General features: G+C 44.1%; 1 protein-coding gene across 2 annotated transcripts in view; it reads right to left on the bottom strand.

Annotated features, from left to right (window-relative positions):
* The window catches only part of lrfn2b (leucine rich repeat and fibronectin type III domain containing 2b), a 56,518-nt gene that overhangs the window by 27,852 nt on the left and 4,937 nt on the right, over nt 1-23,729 (bottom strand). The window contains exon 1 of one of the 2 annotated variants that reach the window (XM_073933904.1): nt 11,935-11,957. The exons of the other annotated variant lie outside the window; for it this stretch is intronic. The gene's annotated coding sequence lies outside the window, so the exon portion shown is untranslated. Of the gene's footprint in view, nt 1-11,934; nt 11,958-23,729 lie in introns of those variants that run through there. 2 annotated transcript variants of the gene reach the window in all.

The raw sequence follows: 23,729 nt of genomic DNA, 5'->3' as shown, positions 1-23,729 counted from the left end.
AGGGTCAGTGGTAAAACTCTCTATATAGGCTCAATTTAAACAAACAAATGAAGTTGATCATTACTACACTACACTTATCAATCTACTGAATCCTGTTTTTAGTGTAGGAAGAGTCGCCGTCTGGCTCACACACTGCAAGATCACACTATCTGTATGCTTCGAGGCCTGTGATTGGCTGCAGAGGGAAATATCTATAAACACACACACACACACACACACACACACACACCCAGGCACGCACACCACTACTGCAATTTCCTGGAATAACCCTGGAAGACCACTGGAAAATCCTCCACTTCCGGATCTTTTGTCAAATAGAGGAACCAGCAAACAGCAGGCCCGGATATATATGAGCCATGAGGGTGCGAGAGTTACAGTCAACAGGGTCAAATATAACGCTTACAAACCAACAAACAACCTAGCGGGAAATCAGGCGTGCAGGAGAGCAGAACAGACAGGAGCGCCCCCCCCCCCCCCCCCCCCCCCCCCCACACACACACACACACACACACACATTGAGCGCAGATAAGATCTGCACAGCTGATTCATCTTGGTGAGCGAGTGTCTGAATAACAGCATGTGCTGAGTGTAAGGCCTGCAGACGAGAGGGCAGAGTGTGTCAAACGTCATGAGTAAGACCACTACAGACCAGCGCACATGTCTCACACACACACACACACACACACACACACACACACACACACACACACACACACACACACACACACACACACACACACACACACACACACACACACACACTATACATAGACTTACTGGACACACACAGACATGACCTCATGATGTACTCTATTCTGTTCTGCCAGTGTTTTCTGGACACTTCTGAAGTCATGTTTACAACAGTCAGTCATTCTCCTTCAGCTTAGTTGCTTATTAATCAGGGGCAACACCCATGCACACACACAAGGGAAACATACACACAAGGGAAACACCCATACACGCATGTGTTTGGACTGTGAGGGAAACCGGAGCACCCGGAGGAAACCCACGCCAACACGGGGAGAACATGCAAACTCCACACAGAAACACTAACTGACCCAGCCGGGACTCAAACCAGAGACCTTCTTGCTGTGAGGCCACAGTGTTACCTACTGCGCCACCGCGTCAATGAAGTTTGATTTACAGTATCATGTGAAATTGTGCAGGGGTGAAGCCGGTCAGCAGAGTTTATAGTAAATGTTGAGCAGTGTTTGCATGTGCTGCATATAATTTATTAGGATAGAAGTAACAGTCAGAACAATCAACTGAAAAAGCTCCTGAATAGTTTTACAATTTTCTGTTTTTTCAGTTGAATTAGACATTTTTCCATTTATATATTTCAGCATTGAGGATGTGCAAATCTCGTCTTGTTCTCGTGAACCGCATCTCGTGTCTCGTCTCATGGAGTAGGCATCTCGTCATCACACCCCTAATACATATATATATATATATATATAAATAAATAAAGTCCTGTTTGGGGAGTAACGCCTGATTCTGATTCTGAGTCTGAAACCGCATGATTGGACCTGATCTCCACACGTTATTGGATCTGGACATCACTAATTAAATGTCGTTTGATGTAAGTGTTGATTTCTGAAATGACTGCATCCTCACACACAACTGTGAAGAGAAAGCGCACACTTCAGAGTGTAACAGAAGAGTGTGTGAGCATTGGGACATACTCCCTCATTAACAGACTGTTCTGTTGCTTAGTTACAGCACCTGTCAATCATCTCATCACATCGCCCAGATGTCTGTCATGTTTAGTTTCCTGCAGTACAGCAGACAGGTTAATCTGCCGGTCAGAGTCTGTCATGCAGAGAAATGTCCTCGGGTCTTTACAGAGCTGCGCTTTCAGATGTTCATGTCAAACACACGTGCTTATAGAAGTTCACATTACTGTGGGAAATTAAATATAATGGCGAAAATGTGTTAGAAATAGTTCACAATAGGTTAGACAGTAATTTACTAATACATTTGTCCCAGGAGTGTTCCTTATTTCACATCCATCTCCTGACACCCTCCAGATTGGCTATTTCTCCCAGAAATCTGCCCTAATTTCTGTGGCTCCAGCTAGTTATGAGACATCCCTGTTTGTTGAGTTGCCAGATCCTCTAAAGCTCTTCAGCTCACACAATTGATGAAATATTCAAATCTGGATGCATTCTTTACCTCAATCTGGTAACATAGCCTACGCTACACGCCAGATGCGCTGTTGATCTCTGCGGGATTTGAATGTTGGCGGTAACAATGTGAGCAATAGCAGAGCAGAGCAGTTTAATAACACTGGACATAATATAACCAGATATAATAACACCCTAACCCTGTCTCTCAGAACATCGAAGACAAACGTGGGCAATCACACACGTCAGCCATGTTTGTAGTTTATTTACACTTTTTGCCCACATTTGTAGTTCTAATTGAATTCACGTTCATCACACTATGCAATATTAGTCGTTAGCAAACACATGGATCAGTAGAGCATCCGGCTAACTCTGGGGCATGCTATGATTTGAGTACACTAATTCTATTTTTGAACACTAGTGAGGGCTGATAGTAAGTGAACTGGCCGGCAGATATCTGCAGCTGCTCAGAACACACTCAGGTGTGCAGCACACAGGTACAGTAGGGTGTGTTCTGCAGAGTCTGTGCAGGTGAGCAGCTGAATTCTCCATATGCAGTAGCAGATGGCGGGATCCTTCTGTCAGCAGTGTGTGTGTGTGTGTGTGTGTGTGAGCAGCAGGATTTGGTGGCTCACGGCTGGCATACGGCGGACAGCACACACACGCAGGCCACGACACATCACTGAGAGAACAAGAGAAGTGAAGACTAAACACTGCACTGACAGAAATCAGGCTCCAGATCAGCCGCTGTGTTCACAGTTCAGTCCCACACAGAAACACAGAGAGCCGTTACTGATCCAGACCACAGAGATGAACCCAGATCAGCCCTCAGAAAGCAGATGACAAACACCGGCAGAGCCTCAAACCCTCACTGGTGGACTGTGGGAAATCAGGTGCATCCCTCAGGGCTTATTCCTCTATAAAGGAATAATAACGTCTGCAGTCCTGCACATGTTCAGATGTGTGTATAGTCAGCTCCAGTATTAAAAGACTAAAGTTGTGCATTGGCAGTTTACTCCAGTAACACTTACAGTTCACTTAAACGTGTACTCTATACACTTCAGCACACGAGATTAATGAATGTAAAGCATTGGTGATTTTGGTAATTGAATGGCTTTACTATAATGAAATGATTTTAAAGAGCTGATAAATGCAGCGGCACGGTGGCTCATACGCTAGCGTTTGCTGCAACACTTCTCCATATTGATCTGACATGTAATCTGTCAGCAGGGTTTCTGCATTATAGCTGTACAGCAGCTCTGAAACTGAATGTGCTTTACATGCGCTCTATTATTGAACACACAGCGGCAGTCAGATGATCCTCCTCAACCGCTTCAGCATACTGAATTACAGAGCTCAATAGACGCACACACTCAATCCCATCAGCTGACCAGATTACCCAGCAGCTCTGAGACGGTGATCTGAGACTGAACATCAGATCAGTTGCAGAGTCAGAGCAGTAATCCAGCAGACGATACTGAGAGAAACTGTCTGACGTTCACCACTGACACCTGCTCACACCCACATGCTCATCTCTACTGGCTTATATGCTTGCTGCCATGTGGGCGGGGTTAAAGTCACACACGCACACACACACACACACACGCACACGCACGCACGCACACACACACACGCACGCAAGCACGCACACACAGGTATGACATTTACTACTGCTCAATGCTCTTCAGTGTTTTCTCTTATTCGCTGTAGTTTTATTATACGGAAATTTATTAACAAATATGACAATTAAGCTTTAATTGGTTCATTCAGCTGAAGCTCAGTTGGTATTGGTGGTTTATGAGGACTCTCCATAGGCGTAATATAATTATATAAGTAGCCGTATATGTATTTTATATATACAAATAACGATATTTATTGGCACATGCCGTGTCTGGTGTGAACACAGCCTTAAGCTGTGTCAGATGTGTGGGTGCGGTGTATTATGGGACGTGTAGTCCGGGTGATTGGTAAAGAGGGTGTTTAAAGTGCCAATATTGAATCTGTTTTCATTTATTTATTTTGGATTATCGCATAAAAATGTTTAAAGTAGAGTACAATAAACATTATCAGATACGAAAAAAGATCAAGATATTGTAAAAAAAACCACAATGGAAAACCTTCACTGGATAAATTCCAGCATGAGCATCCAATAAGAAAGAGTAATAGAATATACAGAAAAGCGGCCCACAGTGGCTTCTGCTACCAGACAAAACTCCCCTTTCTGTCTGATAATGGGCACCAGTTTATCAGGAGGTGGTCATTGTGTTCTCTATCAGCTGCTGGATGTAAACGCTGCACTATTTGCTAATGCTTTATGTTGAGATTCTCATCTTTGGATGGAAACACAGCTATGGATGCTGTCAGGAGTCTTGTGTTGTCTGCCTCCTCTCTGTTACCTGTTCATCGCTCGTCTCAGTGGTTTTGATGGTGTTTACCGTCATGTTATCCTGTTAGTCCTTTATAAATCCCCTTTGTTTCAGCCCTTGTCCTTCATTGTTTTCCTGTATCCCTGATGTCTCCATTTCTGTTTCCCTTTCAGAGTTAAGCCTTGCGTTGTTTGGTGTTTTGTTTGTTCAATAAATGTTCTCTAATTGCGTGTGTATCCTCCTCCTCTCGCCCCCGTGTCTCTCGTACTGATCAACACCATCGAGACTACACACTAAACTTCTGAAGCTCAGTCTAATTAAAATCCTTCATAGACAGCTCTGTATACGTTCAGCTGTGTGAGAGATCTGCAGTTTCTGCAGAAAGTCATTGATTTCTGACAGTGGAGCAGGTAAAGAGAGGGATCTTCATACAGAGCTTTGTGTAAATGTTCTGCTCATGTCAGGCTGGTATGATCCATCATGAAAGCAGAGAAACACAGCGTGACCCTCTTCTGAACGCCAGCTGAGCTCTGATGTCCTCGCTCAATTACACTGTCCATTTACTGTGTTCCTGACCTGTGATTACCGCAGTGAACTCAGCAGGACACATGTACAATCTGAGGTGCAGTTTCAGAAAGAGAATGTGCTGATCTCTCTGATGCCTGAGATCTGCTGAAGTGACCCGCAGAAGAGCCTGAGAGCTGAGACTGATGGTCACACACACACACACACACACACACACACACACACACACACTGTAAAGCGTCTGGATATGAAGCTGCCAGCATGCATTAGACCTGATCTGCTGACTGATTTCAGAGACCTCACACCAGTCGAGGACAGAGGAGACGCGGCTGTCCAGAACACTCACATCACGAGCACATGTGTGTCTGAAAGATGCCCCCAGTCCAAGCCATTAACTGTGTTCAAGCAGAACCGTGAGTGAGAATGAAGAGAGCAATGATGTGTTCCTCTCTAAACAAGTATAATGGAAATGAAGGAGGGCATTTATATAAGTAAGCATACATTTGACTAGCAAACCCTAACCCTAATTTGGACTGTGGGGGAAACCAGAGCACCCGGAGGAAACCCACACCAACACGGGGAGAACATGCAAACTCCACACAGAAACACCAACTGACCCAGCCGGGACTCAAACCAGAGACCTTCTTGCTGTGAGGCTATCGTGCTACCCACACCGTAATGCCCATGTATGTGTATATAACTTGTTGTATGTATCGCACTGTACAATAACTGTACACACTACACTACACTGCACTACACTGCACTACACTACACTGCACTGCACTGCACTACACTACACTGCACTACACTACACTGCACTACACTAGACTGCACTGCACTACACTACACTACACTGCACTACACTACACTACACTGCACTGCACTATACTACACTGCACTACACTGCACTACACTACACTGCACTACACTGCACTACACTACACTACACTGCACTACACTACACTACACTGCACTACACTGCACTGCACTACACAACACTGCACTACACTGCACACGTCTCTGTTGTGGTTTTGCATGATAGGTGTACTTTAAAGCATTATTAAAGGGTCTTCAGTGTGTCGTGAGCGAGCAGCGTCTCCTGCAAACCCATCACACACAGCTGATGGAGAACACCCCACTGTAATGACTGACGGGTTCAGGTGTGTGTGAAGCGTGCAGGTCTACAGAGGCCAGAACACCACTGTGTGCAAACACACCGCTGCTGAAACCTGGAGCGCAAGCGTCCTGTGCTGCGGCAGACTGCTGGAGCCTGCGGACACACACTAGCTGTGATTACCTCCAAAAGTGAATGAGTTTACGTGCAAAACTGGAACATGACATGACATATGAGTGAATAAAGCAGCAGCGTCTCCATCAGTGCTGCACAGCAGAGCATCAGCTCCTCAGCTCCAGCACAGATATCTGAGAGGAGAGGAGAGGAGTCTGCTGCACCACTGTGCTGTCTGTTCTCCTCTAATAAATGAGTCAGAAGACCAAGACCAAACACAATGAACCAGGTGAACGCACACAGGGGCTTCTGGAGACAGTTCTGGAGGGAATAACAATAGAAGAAGAAGAATACTGAAGCACTGTGATGACGGACTGACGGAGGACTGAGGCCTTTTACAATCAGCACAACAACATCTCACATCTGACACACTGGAGAGCTGGAAACCACCATTAATGACACAAAGACCCTCACACACACCTAAATCTGGTAAGCATCTGTCAAAAACTACAGCACTGAAGCGCAGCCACTGATGAAGCACATGCTTTATCCTCTAAATGTGTGTGCACGGTACGTTGTTAGTGCATTTTCAGAATGATTGCGTATCTTGCTGTTTCCATCAAACATCTTAATGCAATAATCTAAAATGCATTTAAAACAGGTGGATGGAAAATCAGCTACTGAATGAACCCAGTGACTGCCCTGACTCTGACACACACACACACACACACACACACACACACACACACACACACACACACACACACACACACACACACACACACACACACACACACACACACACACACACACACACACACACACACACACACACACACACACGCTGGTGATTTGCGATGGCAGAATGAGTTTTGTCAGAGATGAAGAGCGGCGCTGGTCTTCCTCTCTCTTCTGACAGTCTCTTCAGAGAGCGCTTACAGGATTGGGTTAATTGGGAGTGTGTGTCTGCTGAACACGGCTCCGCAGGCTCAGATGTGGTTTGTGGATGTGGACGAGAGTTCTGTCAGACCCTGACGCTCCCATAACCTCATGTGTTCACCGCAGACACTGAGCCTCATCCACTACACATGCACAACTCTGCTGGAACCCTTCAGTACTGACAGTCTCTGTCCTGTGTCTAGTCCACATATCTAAATGTCTTTAATCAAGAAGCTTTTTCTAGACAAGCTAAACATTTAGTGTTGTTTCATGATACATTCATTCATTTTCTTTTCGGCTTAGTCCCTTTATCAATCAGGGGCCGCCACAGTGGAATGAACTGCCAACTCATCCAGCATATGTTTTACACAGCGGATGCCCTTCCATCAAAAATAGGTGAGGTTGTCCTTAAAACCAATGGGTAAAGCAGAACTCATGATCTCATGTCGAAAGGAAACAGAAGATTAGTTTACTCAGCCCGCTGCAGTGACTCAGTGTTTAGCTTGTCTAGAAAAGGCATGCACAAAGAACCCTACATGTATATAATAAGCTATGTGATTTTCAGCGTGTGTGAAAAGTAACTAGACATTAAAAATGAACAATCCAGTATAATTAGAGCTCCAAACCGCAATCAGCTGATCTGTCCTGATGTAAACAGTGATTATCTTGTGCTGTTGAAGACCTTCAGGCTTGTCTTCAGAGAGTGCACAGATACAGTGTGTTTGCTGACCGACGGCTGCTCAGCAGCTTTAGATTGATCAAAGCCGCAGTGGTGTCGCACTGTGGACTTGCAGCACAGTTCGAGTTCGGGCTGGGTTAGTTGGTGTTTCTGTGTGGAGTTTGCATGTTCTCCCAGTGTTGGCGTGGGTTTCCTCCGGGTCTAAACACATGCACTATAGGGGAATTGATAATGAGCTACATTAGTCACTGTGTATGAGTGTGTGTGTGTGTGTGTGTGAATGAGTGTGGTGTATGGGTGTTTCCCTGTACTGGGTACTGGTATAACACATGTTGGAATAGTTGGTGGTTCATTCTGCTGTGGTGATCTCTAAAATAGAGACTTAAGCCAAAGGAAAATGAATGAATGAAGCACAGTGGCTTTTAGATATCCTCCTAGCTAACATTACTGAAACTGACATCCAATTCATTTATTTTAATTTCTCTGGAGCTGTAACATGCATCACAGTTTGTCTTTTTTTAATGAAGGTGAGGGGAAACTCCATTTCAAAACACTGATGTATGAGTGGACGTGGCCTGAACTCCTCAAACACTGATAAACAGCCACTCAATGACAACAGCCCTGACTCTTTCTCTCTCTCTCTCACACACACACACACACACACGCACACACACACACACACACACACACACACACACACACACACACACACGCACGCGCGCGAGCGGCCACTAGTCTACATTACAGTCATGCCGGTTATCTCTCTGGCTTTATGACAGCGGCACCTTTGCTAGTTAGCTGAACAAACAGCAGAACATAATAAAATACTCTCATATGCAGATCTAAAACTCTACAGAAGGCACATTTAATGTCATCAGTGAACAGCAGAATGTTTATTTCTCTGAGAATTATTGCACTATTCCTCTAATGCTCTCCATCTGTTCAGCCGCATCCTTCACGCGCCCACTGCTGACAGAAAGATGAGCACGTTTGCATGATTTTCCTTCATTTACAGATGATAAATATACCTCTGACGTGTCAGTTCTGCACAGCATCTTCAACACATTAAACAGCTCAAATATTTCCATATCTGCCTCTGTGGATCAATGATGGACATTTCAGACGTTAATCTGCTTCACTCTGGTGTCTGTAGTGTCTGATGCTGTACGTCATGTTCAGTAAAAGCACTCGAGAAACAGTTTAAGAGGAGAAATCCATCATACTATTAAATATTGGTCGCAGATTACTGCTCACGCTCTAAACAGTTAAAGTACAGCACATTAATTTTTACAGATGTCAATGTGTTAGAAAGCATGCATCATGACTTCTCATCTCCCCACACAGGTGAGTGGGCTTGACAAACCACCTGTAGAAACACTAACACTTTTCTCTCTCTCTTTCCAAAAACAAAACAAAAACAAACAAAAATAAATAAAAAACCCTTGATCAGCACTTGTGTGTGTGTTGCCTCTTCTTGTTGAATCTCTGAATGCCTCCTCCATTGTGAGTCCCTTTGGTTTCTGTACAGATGCGCTGAGTGAAGGTGGAATCATCCCATCCCCAGGGTTGAGTCTGCAAACTTTCTGGCAAGCGTGGGCAGGATGGGGCTGAGGATGGCGTGGGTTTTGTGGGTCTGCATTCGCTCATTCATCAGTAATCGGCGTGACTGCTGTGCTTGATCAGGAATAAAGCCTCCCTCTGTCAGCTGAAGAGCAGAAGTGCTGAAGTTGGGTTTGTTAATCAGGCTTACGTGACCTCATTCAGTGTGTTCATCCAGCGGCTCGCGTCCTCAGAGAGCACAGCGGGATTACTCCAGATCACTGCGGGGTCTTATGTGGACCGCTCGTACCAATCTGCTGTCAGACCTCCCTTTGCAGCTCCCTCGCGTTCTGCAGACGGAGACAAGCTCATGCCGACACATCCACCCCTCTCGAGACCCCCAAACTCTGCCGCTGTTCACAAACACTGCGGGCTGAGTTTCTAAGTGTGCAGTTGTATTTCTGTGCTGCGTTTGAGTTCCTCTGTGTGGAACACTAACTCTAACTCTCCTCATAGACTTCCATTCATACACACGCAAATGTGTCAGGCCCTAAACTTAAGTTCATGCGGCAAGTTTCACAGTTCGCCGCGTTGGAAAGTTCGAGCTTGGTGAACTCTGACCTGCGAAATCGCTTCACTTGACTGTGTGAGACCAATCGAGGGTCGAAACATGACCTCTCTTCCAGCGTCGTACTACAAAATTTCACAAGCTCAAACTCGAGTGTGACCGAGGCTTAATTTCGAGAGGAGCAGGTGATATGATTGATCATGGCTGGTCATCTGCAATCATTAATAAATCAGTCAGATTAATCCAGACCTACAATAGGTTATCTTCATTTTTGAAGAGCCCCCCCCATGCACCCCATCCACCCCTTTACCCAACCCAAGCTCATTCTGGAAACGTAGCCCCGCGGACGTTTCTGGAGACCGTGATTTACGTGGCCGGAGGTACGTAAAGGCCGCGTTTGTTTTTTTTTTGAGCGAACGCTGCGGAGCGGTGTGGCGCCGCTCCGCCCCTCCTCTTCGCGCTCGCCAGCCGACGGCTCGCCTCCGAGTGGAGGGCTTTCCCGACGCAATCAGTTCGTCCGCCTAGCTCACAGCGTTGCGTCGGCGGAGTGGAGGCCCCGGAGGAGGAGGAGTCGGAGCCGGCCGCGGTGGACAACGACCGGGATCGAGTCCGGGGAACGGCGGGTTCCGGAAATCAGGTAAGACGAAAAACGGAATCCGGAAAATAAGGGCGAGAACGCGGCGGGATCCGAAAACGCGGTCGAAATCGAAGACGAGGGCTTTTGCTTTTTTTTGTTTTTTTTTCGATCCGGCGGCTTTTTGCGCGAGAACGGGGCGGGCTACGTTTCCACAATGAGCCCGGGTTGCCTTTACCAGCTGTGTGTGTGTGTGTGTGTGTGTGTGTCCATATATTTGACCCCCAGACATAATCGCCTCATGCTCTGCTTCAGTCCATTGCTCTATATGTCAACGCGGCCATCATCTATTATAATGTCTACAAGTACTGCCAGTCTCAGTTCAGGGTTTGTTTATGTCTGTAACCGTGTGAACTATCATAAGCAATGAGTCAAAATTCCACTGATTTCCTGAAAAACCCAATATTAGTTTAGATGAAAACAGACTTTCTATATTAACTAAAATATATGTAAACAGCACACATAGAGCCTGAGTTTCCTTCACTAATATAGAGAATATTACATAGTCCATTCTAAAACATAACATCACTTACAAACGCCAACATCTATTCCAATCTCATGTATGAATCATATAAATAAATAAATCAAGAGGTGACTTATTCAGAAATGAAATTTAATATGAATTATTTATTAGGAAATGATGATGATGATGATTATTATTAAATATGATATGGTTTATTTATTTTTTTGAGAAGTCTACTTCTACAGTTTGACTCATGTAAACCACTGCAGAAATGTTCTACCCAGCAGGCCCATGTCATATTCTGCACAGATACTTCATGAATAACTCACTATACATTAAAGCATTAGCAGATGCTGTGCGTTTTTGTTTTCACAAGCTTTGGAGAAGCAACATAAACTCCACTTTTAAATAATAGTCACCTATAGATTTAATCATGAGCCATGGCTGCGTTCAAAATGACATCAGTGTTTTCAAAGTGCACTGCGAAGGGAGCGCAATAGTCAAAATGAAGACGTCTAAAACTGAACTGTAAAACACTCTGAAAGTAAATTACAGCTAAGAGAGATGAGCTTACTGCTGATTTTAATCATTCCCAGTGAAAATGTTAGCATGTTCTAAACGATTAGGGCATAGGGGGGATAACTGGGAATAGAACACAGCCAGGAACTCTGCTTCTAACGACAGCTCCGAGGTGTATTTACAAGAGCACAAGTTTGAGACGCAGTTTGCGAACGCTCATTGGAAAGATGGATTTGGGAAATGCCAAATCAACAAACTGCGTTTGTAACAACAGAACTTGTGACTTTAGTTGGCTAACGTTGGTTTTCAGAAACGCACCCCAGAATGATACTTTAGCCTGTATTTCCTCACCATGGCAGAGCTCTGGAGCTGATCTTCCACTGTCGGCCCAAACCACTGCGCTTTCCATTCAGAGCAGATCCGGCCTGTTGCCATGGTTACGCTTTCATGTTCCATAGCGATGCTGATAACGGCGCTCTCTGGAATGTGTCAGATACTGATACAAATGCGTCAGATGTTGCCGTGGAAACGCAGGTGTAATGTAAACAGCAATATGGCAGACGCCTCGGGGACTCGTCTTCATCCAAAACTTAGAACGGAAGAACGGAACGGAAAACAGAAACAGAGAACTTCCTCTTAGACGACTATGGAGAAACTGACACCATCTCACACACACACACACACACACACACACACACACACACACACAGTGTCAAATAAACGAACATTTCACCAGCATGGAGCACGCCACACTCTGAGCTAGACTTTATAGCAGGGATGAAGGGGAAGGCATGTTGGAGGTGTGAAGTGAAGACGTGAACAGGTAGGCAGCTTGATCAGGCATTCTATGATGATGCTCAGAGACTCAGAGTGTGTGACCGTCTCTGTAATATTTTGCTAGAGTGATTGAACCCTCCGATTCATCCTATAGGAGGGAAGAGAGGGTTGCAGGAGTGGTAATGGGAAGGTGAGTTCAAGAGAATGAGGAGAGCAGTGCTGCCTATATAGGGTGTGTGGAGTAGGCGATTGGTTAAGGAGACAAAGTGAGGCGTGTTCCCACTGCTGGAACTTTATTAACGTTAACTCCATTTAATTATCTAGGTTTGTAAGTGTGCATCATGTCTGTGAGAAGAGTTTCACACGTTTAATCAGTGTGTTGTGTGTCAGAGAGCTGGCGGTGTCAGTTCTGTCCTCATTTACTCACCCTCACGTCCTCCTCTGCTCATCTAAAGCGTGTGTTTTTCCTCTGTATGATGAATCCGGCTGTGAAAGGTTTGAGTGAAGCTCCCACTGTTTAGTTCTAGGCCTCGCTAATGACCGACTTCTGCATTATTCACAGCATCCTGATACGCAGAGCTAAAAATAGGCCTCATTATTGTGTGAGCTGTCGCTGAGAGCGCTGTTATTCCTGCACGGAGAGGTGTGTGTGTGTGTGTGTGTGTGTGTGTCCTCTGGAGACATGAATGAACGAGAGCATCTCTGGTGTCTGCCGTCCACACTCAGACCACTTCATCCTGCACATCCTCCAAATCCACCACTCGATGTGTTCATGCCTGACGACAGGAGGAAGACATCATGAGAGCGAACACATCTCCAGCTCCACACACTGCAAAACATGCGGTTCTCACTTACAGTTTCAGTCTGGTTTCAGTCTAATTATCTCAAAAGTCTTAAATGAAGAAGCATTTTCTACACGAGCTAAATATTGTCTTGTGTTCAGAAATAAGCAAGTGAATCAGCAGTGGGGTCAGCTAAGTCATCTTGTTTTTGTTTAGAAAGCGCACCACTGAGCTAAACCCTTCCCTGAACCCAACCAATAGTGTTTCCAGAAGCAGACGCGAGAGAAAAGTGCACTGCAGCACATGGTTTACCTTGTTTTACATTGCTCTGATCTCTTTTGTGGAGTTGTGCTTCAGCAAACTCAAACCCGAACACCGTTTAAAGTGAGCTACGAGCAAGCTGAGCACACCAGAAGAGTCCGTATGGAGACAGATAGGAGACGCAAACACACGCATTACTAATTATAGACAGGGTAGCTTGTTTTGTGGTGTTTATTGACCTTATTTTTCAGGTATGAGCGGGCGCAGCCATTTAAATCACTCTCAGGCACACACTCTCTTTCCCCTTCTCTTACGTGTACACACACACACACACACACTCCTGTATTAATCATGAATCTATTAATAACAGCTCATTATCATATCCCCTCTGTGATGTTTACTGGAGTAGTTCATCAACACTTCTCTGGTCAGCAGTTCTGCCCTCATTCCCATCATGATGCATTCAGACGTGCATTCAGGCGTGTTGTTCAAGTGTTAAACGTGCGCACACACACTTCATCCCCATGATCAGTCTGTGCTCTTCCATATTTTCAGCTCAATGTGGACCCTGAAGACTAATCTCTGCTCACTTACACAGTGACAACACTGAAATACAGACCTCACAGGTTATCATCAGTGCCAATGCTACATACCCAAAGCCAATGCAAACACACGGCACAACACTTATTTACATCACTGACACTTCATATCCTGCACGGCACCATGATCATCGACTCTACAGCGCCAGTTCTGTGGGCGCAAATGCCTTGTTGATGAGGCCAGAGGTCAGAGGAGAATGGCCAGACTGGTTCCAGCTGATAGAAAGGCAACAGTAACTCAAATAAGCACTCGCTACAACCGAGCTCTGCAGAAGAGCATCTCTGAACACACATCTCTGATTTCTTGTAAGTTTTGTCAGTCTAAAACACTCTTAATGTTTTTTTTTATAAGTACAGCTCAAAACATGACAATAATTGATGATTTTAAGCAGCAATAATCAGAGAAACATGTGAGTTTAGTTGAGTTCAGAGTTCTGTTTACGTCCTGCTCTCCAATATGGCCGACTGATGACAGCAGAGAGGATCATCATTCAGCAGAAATATATTAACGCCTCACTCAGTCTGAGCTGTACTTACTAAAACATCATCCTGCTGAATAAGTGATCATGCTTAATGGGACTGTGGGTAAGCTGTGCCAGTCGTCCTCTCAGAGAGCAGATATGATGAGAGTTAATCTAACATGAGGGATTATATTTCAGGCTGTGCTGCGGTCTGAAAGAAGGCCAGCATCTGTAACACACGGCCACTGGAAGATGAGGTGTGAACATCAGTGCTCAGCCCCAGCAGCTGTGTGTGTGTGTGTGTGTGTGTGTGTGTGTGTTACGATCCAAACATAAGCACAATCCAGGAATTTACATGCTGAGTATTTACAGTAATATTTGCTTCTTTCCGCTGATGTATGATTGTTTTATTCACTAATGACTCTTATTTCTGGAGCTGTCTAGTTGCTGATGGCTCTGAGAAGAGCCCCTGGCCCACTTCACCCCGCAGCTGGCCTCTGCAGTGAAGGCTTGATTTGATAATTCAGAGTAATCTTCCGGCAGATCGTGGGCACGCTGTATTACACTTCTGATTGAGCAGCACCATGTTTCTCCGTCAGCTGTGGGTAAATGAGAGAGGAGTAATCCATCTGAAGGGTTATGACAGTAAGTACAGTGTGTGCACGGTGGGCCGTGGAGGGCTTAAAGGCAGATTAGTGAAGCTCAGGACCTTCTGGCCCACAGCAGATCATACACACGCGTGTGTTAAACACACTCCAGCACTACACACAGCCTGGGATTTGGCCCAAGAGTGAAATGCTCTTTTCAGAACAGAATGACAACACTTTTACCTTATCTCATGAATATTAATTAGCTCTGCTCTGATTGGCTCATTTCACAGACAGCAAACACACGAGAGCTGTGATGAACTCTGAACTGCACTTGTGCATGTTAAAATAACTTTATTTAATCATACTATAGTGATGATCATACTTCAGCAGTCAAACAAAAGTCATTTAGTTTCTGCCTTGTCAAATGGCATACCTGATCTTATGTGATGTTTTCCAGTACTGGGTTGCAGCTGGAAGAGCATCTGCTGTGTAAAACATATGCTGGAATAGTTGGCAGTTCATTCTGCTGTGGTGTTTTCTGATAAATAATGTAAAATTGCGCCTTACTGAGCCGTACCTGAGCTACACTTCTATCACTGGTCAATAGATGACGTCTTTTTTTCATCGTAATGAAATATTAGCTCGTCCAGTGTGTTTTAGACGCAGGATTGGAAGAATTTGTGAAAGAACTTGAATGTGAATCTGGCTATCTGTCGTTACACACAGAGGATTTGCAAGTTTTATGTTTGAATAGGCTTTCAGCAAACTCCGTCTCTAAGAAAATGATTCATAAAGTCAGAGTGAGCCATAAATTATTCATGAATCTGGAAGTGATCCTCAAAAGCGCTCCAGATCAGATGTGTGGCTTCGACTTCAGTCATTTGACCTCTATTACAGTAAAACACTATTTTCCCAATGCATTACTGCACAATAAACCAAGCTCTGCTCCTCTCTTCAGCTTTCTCTCCTCGTTCACCTCAGTGATTTATTTTCCTCCATCAGTGAATGATGTGATGATGATGATGATGATCAGTAAACAGTAAAGATGTTCTCTCCTTCACACAGACTATAGAGCAGACTCCTCTACATATTCAGCTTCAGCTCCGGCTGTCTGTGCTGCCTCAGTCTGAGCAGTGTTAGTAATCACGTGTCTGTATGAGTGCAGGCGTCAGCGAGACTGAAGGAGAAGGACAGATGTATCATTACTGCGACATTCAACACAGTCTGCATTTACATTTGAACATTAGCTATTCCAGCAGGACAGTTAACCGTGTACGCTCTGCCGAACTGCACGTCTTGCCTGTGCATCAACTGAACAGTTCACTTTCATTAATGATCAGAGAATCACGTGTCTGATGTACTTGAGAGGTGTGTACGTCTACAACTGTCCTCAGATCACAGCATCTTTAAAGTATCCCACAAACACACAGCAGATGTCCAGCAGGGGACCGGAGCAGCACAGGGGCTCATCTGATCTGCACTGATCCACCGCTGGACAACGTAACGTCCCATTCAGTCAGCTGAGGTCAATTCTGGACAATATTTCAGCAATCTTAGACTGCAGCATGTTGTGAGGGCGCTGGACAGTGGAATTGAGGATACACATGCAGTTCATTAGACAGATTGATCAGGCAGGCAACGGTCAAAACAGGTGCACACAGGTACATTTAGACCCCGTTTACCCGTCAGGTCTTGATGCCCAATTCTGATTTGTTTGTCTGTCCGTTTACACTTAATAGTGACCCACGTCTGATTCATGTGTTTACACTTGCCTTACAATTTACATTGGCATATACCTTATTTTCACATCCCAATGTTGACATCCATGATTTCAATACGGCTGTTGCTGCTGTGTTTAGTAGTTTATTTAGACACACTTAAAGTTAATGTATTTGGTATTTTATTTTACATTTGAGTGTATTTTTGTGTCCATCTCTGACTGTAATATCAGCTGATTCATTTCTGCAGTCGGACACATCATGTGAAAATGATGATAAAGTTAAAAAGTGTTTATTGCAGTGAGATTATTATAAGAAGTTCTATGAAACCATCATCTGAACATTTCTCTAATAATAACTTATACAAATGTTGAAACACTAAATGAGTCTCAATAATCATTTCAGAAATCAGTGTTCAATTAACAGTTCTTTTGCTGAGATCACATGGACATGTGCAGCTCTCACATCTAAAACACACACACACACACACACACACACACACACACACACACACACACACACACACACACACACACACACACACACACACACACACACACACACACACAAATAATACACAGAAATGTTAATCCCATCTGAACCCATATATGAAGCGACAGACGTTGACTGGGAAGAATTGTAATTCTACTGTTGTTCGGGAAACCAGTCCCATCTGAACAGGGTCAAGACCACCATCAAACCAAGAGCCACAGCAGACCTGCAGACAGAACTAATGCTGAGAGGAGAGCGGTGGATCATCTAGCACTGGCTCTGTGATTGGCATGAGAATCTAACTCTCTAACGCTGTAAATAACTCTGGTTTCCCCGTGCTCATGTCTGTGACCATCAGGGCTTGTTTAATATCCCCGTATAGAGAGTCCCATTTGCACAGCTTAAAAAGACTGAGTGTGGAGCCGGTTGCAGTTCAGTAATCTCATATATAAACAACAGATGCTCCTCGCTTTCAAAATACACTTTAAAAGATTATTAAAGCATCCAGCGATAACGCAGGAACCAAGAAACCACTTAGTGAAATTAAGCAAGCGCTCTCTTTTGTTTGTGAAGAGTGGTAAATCCGGCCGACTCTTCTGTTTTCTTCATCCCGCAGTCGTTCTGATGCTCCTATTTCCCGGCGGTTCTCCTCTGATTATTGAAGGAAACATGAATGCAGATCTGCAGCTCAATCAGTCCAGCTCTGCGCTTTCTGAATCACTAGAGACAACCTCAATAAACTTCCAATCCCCTTTAATCTGATAGACAGATAGATGCATGGAGATTGACAATGCTTCAGTCAGAGATTACTCCTCCTCCTCTTCTTGGAGTCTTCAGACTGATCCAGCAGATTACTCGTCTACACTCCTCTTCCCAACATCACAATCGTCACAGATGGCCTTCACTGCTACAAGATTTAACAAGATTCGGCTTTTTTAAACCAATTCAGGATTAATCTGACAGACTTTCTGAACACCAGAGTCATAAATCACTGACTTCACTGCCTCTTTCTCATCACACCGTCTAAATAAAGCAAGGCAATCACAAATTGAGGATCCAGAACAGATCAGAGTCTCTGTAAAGCAGCGTCTCTCAACCCTCGCCGTGCCGTGTAAAGTGGACTGTACAGGATGTTCAGCCATGATCTCTAATTAAAGGAAGCTTGTTTCATGTGTGATGTGTAAATGTTATGTGTGATATGTGTATATTGTGATTCTGTCTTCTCAAACAAACAGTATCCAATCTCTACGCTTCCTCCGGAACAGTGGATGGCGACACTTACCCACCATCTGCTGTGTGCCACACTCAAGCTTGATTAGCAACACCTGTGTTGTGCACTATATAAGTGTGTGTGCTAATGTGTTCAGTCTTGAGCCATTCCTGCCTGCTGTTCTCCTGATCCTCTACAGAAGATCAGTTACTCTTTATTGATGTATTTTTTTACCTTTGTGTCTGATTTGTTTTCCTGTTTACTAGAAGTTTCTGTTGTACTTTATATTCCATTTTTCAAGTAAAGATCACTTGTTTATTTTTTCTGAAACTACAGCCTCAAGTTTCTTTCTTAATCTTCTGCTCATGGGTTCATCTGTCGAGGGGTTAGCTCCGCTGGGAAAAGCCCAGCTTTAAGTCCAAGAGACCCGGGTTCAATCCTCACCTAACCCACCCGTAACAAGCTGTCACTCAAGTGGCCACACCCATAATCCTGCAGATTTAATATAACCGAATTTAAATGAAATGGATGAGTTATGAAAGCATTCACCGCCTCATGAAGGGAAACATTAGCTATATGCACCTTATCATTCTCTGCAGCAGGCTGTAAACCGCATCTTTCTGCTGTAAAGTCGTCATTTTAACACTGGGCTCAACAGAAATCTGCTCTATTATGGAGCCAGGACTAGCGGGATTCAGATGCGTTGCAGTTTCAGTTACTTCTGTATCAGCTTCATGAGGGAGAGCGGCAGGTTGCTGCTTGGTGGAAACGGGCCATAATAGAGCATTTTAAACATCTGCAAGTGTGGAAAAGTCCCTATTTAAAGTCAGTTGAGCTGCATATAGCATGAGCTCGTATAAACACAGATGAAGTGTTCGTTTTCACACTTTGAGTGAATTTAACGCTTAAAAATTAGCTGAAGATGGAGCGTATGTGCTGCCGAGACCCCTCTGAGCTGATGGTGATTATTCCTGTTTATGTTAATGGCCAGCGGAGAGAAAGAGACAGAGAAAACAGAGGACAGAGGACAGACAGATGAAAACAGGACGAAATATTAAAGACGAGAGGAAGAGAGAGATTCAGAACCAGCAGGAGAGAGAGACACACACCTCTGCCTCAGACACAGGGGAAAGACGGACCCTGAAGCAACGTGCAGGGAATTCAGCATTAGCCGCTCCACTTTAGTCTCTCTCAGTTGCCATGGTGTCCTGGAGCAGCTGAGCTGAGCTGAGCCCCTAAAACACAGGACTGCTGCAAACTAAGCTCAAACTTCACTGGCTAGCCAGCTAATCTAGCTTCAAGGTACAGATGTCTGTGGCTAAAGCAGTGGAAACAGAGCTCTCAAGACTCCCGCATTCGCTGAGAGAAACTCACATTTCAAGCAGTTCACACACCACAGCTGCCATTTCTCACATCGTGTCCTAACTGCACGTGACGCGACACACGATAAACACTTTGCCATGTTAAAGTTTGTTTTTGTCTAAACGATATGCAACGGCGATGCACAAAGCGTCTATTTTAGAGGAGCTGTGTATATCCAGCCTGATCTCACAAGAAAACGTAAGTATATTACGTTTTGCCAGTTTAGTGGCTAATTCAGAGTTCAGTCGTATGAAATGGTACGATTTTTAAAAGGAGGCGTGGCACCTGACCCCACCCCTAACCCCAACCGTCATTGGGGGATAAGCAAATCGTACTAAATTGTACGAATTAGATTGTACGAATTCATACGAATTAGCCACTAAATGAAAAAGTTACAAATTGCCGTGAGATTGTGTTGGTATTTCTGTAGGACTGCAGCAGAACAACAGCCTAAACTACTGTGACCAGATCACCTCAGGGGCTGATTATGGGCTTTATTCAGTCTTGAATACTCCCAGTGTGTGATTTAACACCAGTGTACATGACATTTATTGCCATAGTGGAAGCAGAAAGCAGATAGTTCACCTCTAGTTCAGATCTGGAGGATAAAATCACTAGCAGACGGTTTGATAATGAAATTTAAACATCAGTTCTTCAGTGGCCTGTTAATAATATTAAAGATCACCACCAGTGTGCAGATGGGTAAGGGCTGATGGATGGCCAGGACCCCGGGGTTAGACCTCTATGATGTGCAGACGTCTTTCCATTTAACATTTTGCTTTTATGTCCCTCAACAACAGCCGTACACAAAACAGCAGCTCGATGCCGCAAGTGTACCGGTGTTCAGAAGGAAAACAGACACTGAGAACACAAACTAACTGAGAAGGTGGCAGGGAGGGACAATCGGACTTGGGTACAGTCCAGGCAATTGAACCAAGTGTGAAAGCACCCAAAACAAGAGGAGAAACATGAGCAAACAGGATGATAAAAATCCAGGAGAATCCTGGGAAAAGTGTGAGTGTTTCTACTGTGGTAAAAAGAGAAACCGACATCCAGATCCAGACAGAAGCTGAGCTCAGACTGAACCAGCAGGACAGGGGAATGCGGGGCCAGAAGGACCCCCGGGGGCCAACCAACACTGACTCACTACAGCAGTGACACATCTGCAGTGTCAGTCACCGAGCCAAAGCCCTGATCACATTACACTATTTTTATAGCTGGTTACGACAGTCGCGGTGTCAGATTGTGGGATTTTGACTAGATTAAACCTTGATGTGTCGTGTGGGCTGAATAAACCAGACTACACGCTGCTTCATGACCGAAATCACAGTGTGACGTCTACAACACACATGCTGTCATCAAGAAGAGTGTAACAACAATGACAGCTCCCTCGTGTATATATACATACATATATATATACAGCTGAAGTCAGAATTATTCACCCCCTGTTTATTTTTTCCCCCAATTCCTGTTTAACAGAGAGCAGATTTCTCCAACACATCTCTAATCATAACAGTGTTAATAACTCATCTCTAATAACTGATTTATTTCCTCTTCTCCATGATGACAGCACATAATATTAGACTAGATATTCCTCAAGACACTAGTGTTCAGCTTAAATGGACATTTAAAGGCTTAAAACAATTAAAAACTGCTTTTATTCTAGCTCAAATAAAACAAATGAGGCTTTTATGCTTACTGTAAAAATGCCCTGTGCACTTGTGAAATGTTACTGTCTCCTCATGCAGTGTGGCCACATGTGAGCTGCATTATGGGAAGGGCAGTAGCGTCTCGCCAGCCTTTGAGCTGCTCTATTTGAGTGATTTGCTCTATTTGTTCTGCTCTTTGAAGCTGTGCCTGGGACAGAAATAGCAGAGTTTGTTCAGCCAATTAGCCTTGATTGGAAAAGCTGCACGAGGGCTACTTTTGGCCACAGAGGTGAAGAGATGCGTCTGTGATCTGCCTAAATATAGGAAGAATCACATCAGTTCTGACAACAAGTCCAGCCACGAGCTTTAGCACCGTCCTTAATGCAGCTGCAGCTCAGAACTGAGGAATACGACACGATACGCATCTCAACTTACGATTTACCATACATTAAAAATATAATAGAAAGCAGTAAGTGATACAATACAAGATATATATGAAGCAGCTGCTGATCCGACACAATAAAGATATGACATGACACGTTAAAGATACATATGAAGCAGCTACTTCCCAGTGATGGGTTGCGGCTGGAAGGGCATCTGCTGCGTGAAAACATGCCGGATAAGTTGGCGGTTCATTCCGCTGTGGTGACCTCGGATTAATAAAGGGACTAAGCCAAAAAGAAAATGAAAGAATGCATGAATGAAGCAGCTAATGATATGACACATTAAAGATACGATATGAAGCAGATCAATTTTATTCAACCCACCAACCTTTTATCCATTTGGAAAATTACAGTTATTAATAGTTCTTATAAAATATCACCTTTAAAACAGCCCACATAGACTAAACTACAAATCAAACAGATCCAACGATTTTCTTGATTTCTGCATAATGATTTACAAATGAATGCAATACCATACATAAACAACTGTTATAGTTGCCAGATGCACCGAGTGAATTGAAGAAACTTCCCATCCCCACTGCACCAGCATAAAGAAGACAACCAGTGTTTTCTCAAATCCAGCTTGAGTTGTAATGGACCTGCTCAGCCATCAACCAGACTCTGGAGTCCAGCGTTCTGATTCCCTTCTGAAGCACAACATGAGCAAACGCCATCCGGCTCGCCCAATAAACCCTCATGTACACTACAGGTCCAGCGCAGAGCATGCTGGGATATATCAATAATCATTTCCAGTTCTCCTCATTTCCTCTCACAGACTGATCCGAGATCACTTTAACTGCAGGTTAGGGGATTATTTGACCATAACAGACTTTAGGATCACTGGATGCAGAACAGAGGATAATATGATTGTATATATCAGACCGTCATTTATTTTATCAGGGAGCCGGTGTTTCCTCCAGACAGAGACCTGCTTTAAACAGAGCATCACTATAAACAGCTGAGCTACGATAATATAAAGCAGGATTTGCTCTCTGAGAAAACACTAAATCGGTTGTGTTGAGCTTGGCGTAGTTTCCTCTGATTACTAAAAATGCAGAAGTTTCTCTCTCATGTGCAAGAAACACACAAGCTAATAAAGACCTCATTAATTCCTGCAGTCAGTAAATCTGCTGAGTGTGTGTGTGTGTGTGTGTGTGTGTGTGTGTATGTGTGTGTATGTGTATGTGTGTGTGTGTGTGTGTATGTGTGTGTGTGTGTATGTGTATGTGTGTGTGTGTGTGTGTATGTGTATGTGTGTGTGTATGTGTGTGTGTGTGTGTGTGTGTGTGTATGTATGTGTGTATGTGTATGTGTGTGTGTGTATGTGTATGTGTGTGTGTGTGTGTGTATGTGTGTATTTGTGTGTGTGTGTGTGTGTGTGTGTGTTTGTGTGTAAAGTGTTGTTAATTAATTCTCTGGCCATGGCAGTAACCTTTATTCAAACAGACAGAAATAGCTTGAAACTATTTCCAATAGATCAATACACACTTGCACTTTCCAACGTAATACACAAAAACCTCGTTTGACTTCGAGTTTTCCGCTAAAGTATTTCAACAGCTGTCCAATTTAGGACACAACACACAGAAAATGAAGGCCATTCGTCATGTGCAGGACGCTGATCTGTACTCTTCTGCCGCTCCCTGCTGTCCTGAACTGCAGCACATATTTAGGAACTCGAGCTGTAATTTTGCAGCTAATAAATCACACGCGTATTTCACTGTCTGAGCTTGAGCCGGCAGAACTAGGGTCACCTAACCCCTGAAAACATGATTTATGAAAAAGCATGAATTATATACGTATTA

Source organism: Danio rerio, chromosome 20 (genome assembly GCF_049306965.1).
Source record: "Danio rerio strain Tuebingen ecotype United States chromosome 20, GRCz12tu, whole genome shotgun sequence".
In the NCBI taxonomy this organism is placed as follows: Eukaryota; Metazoa; Chordata; class Actinopteri; order Cypriniformes; family Danionidae; genus Danio; species Danio rerio.
Note: the sequence above shows the minus strand (reverse complement) of the source record. Positions and strands in the feature narration are given on the sequence as shown.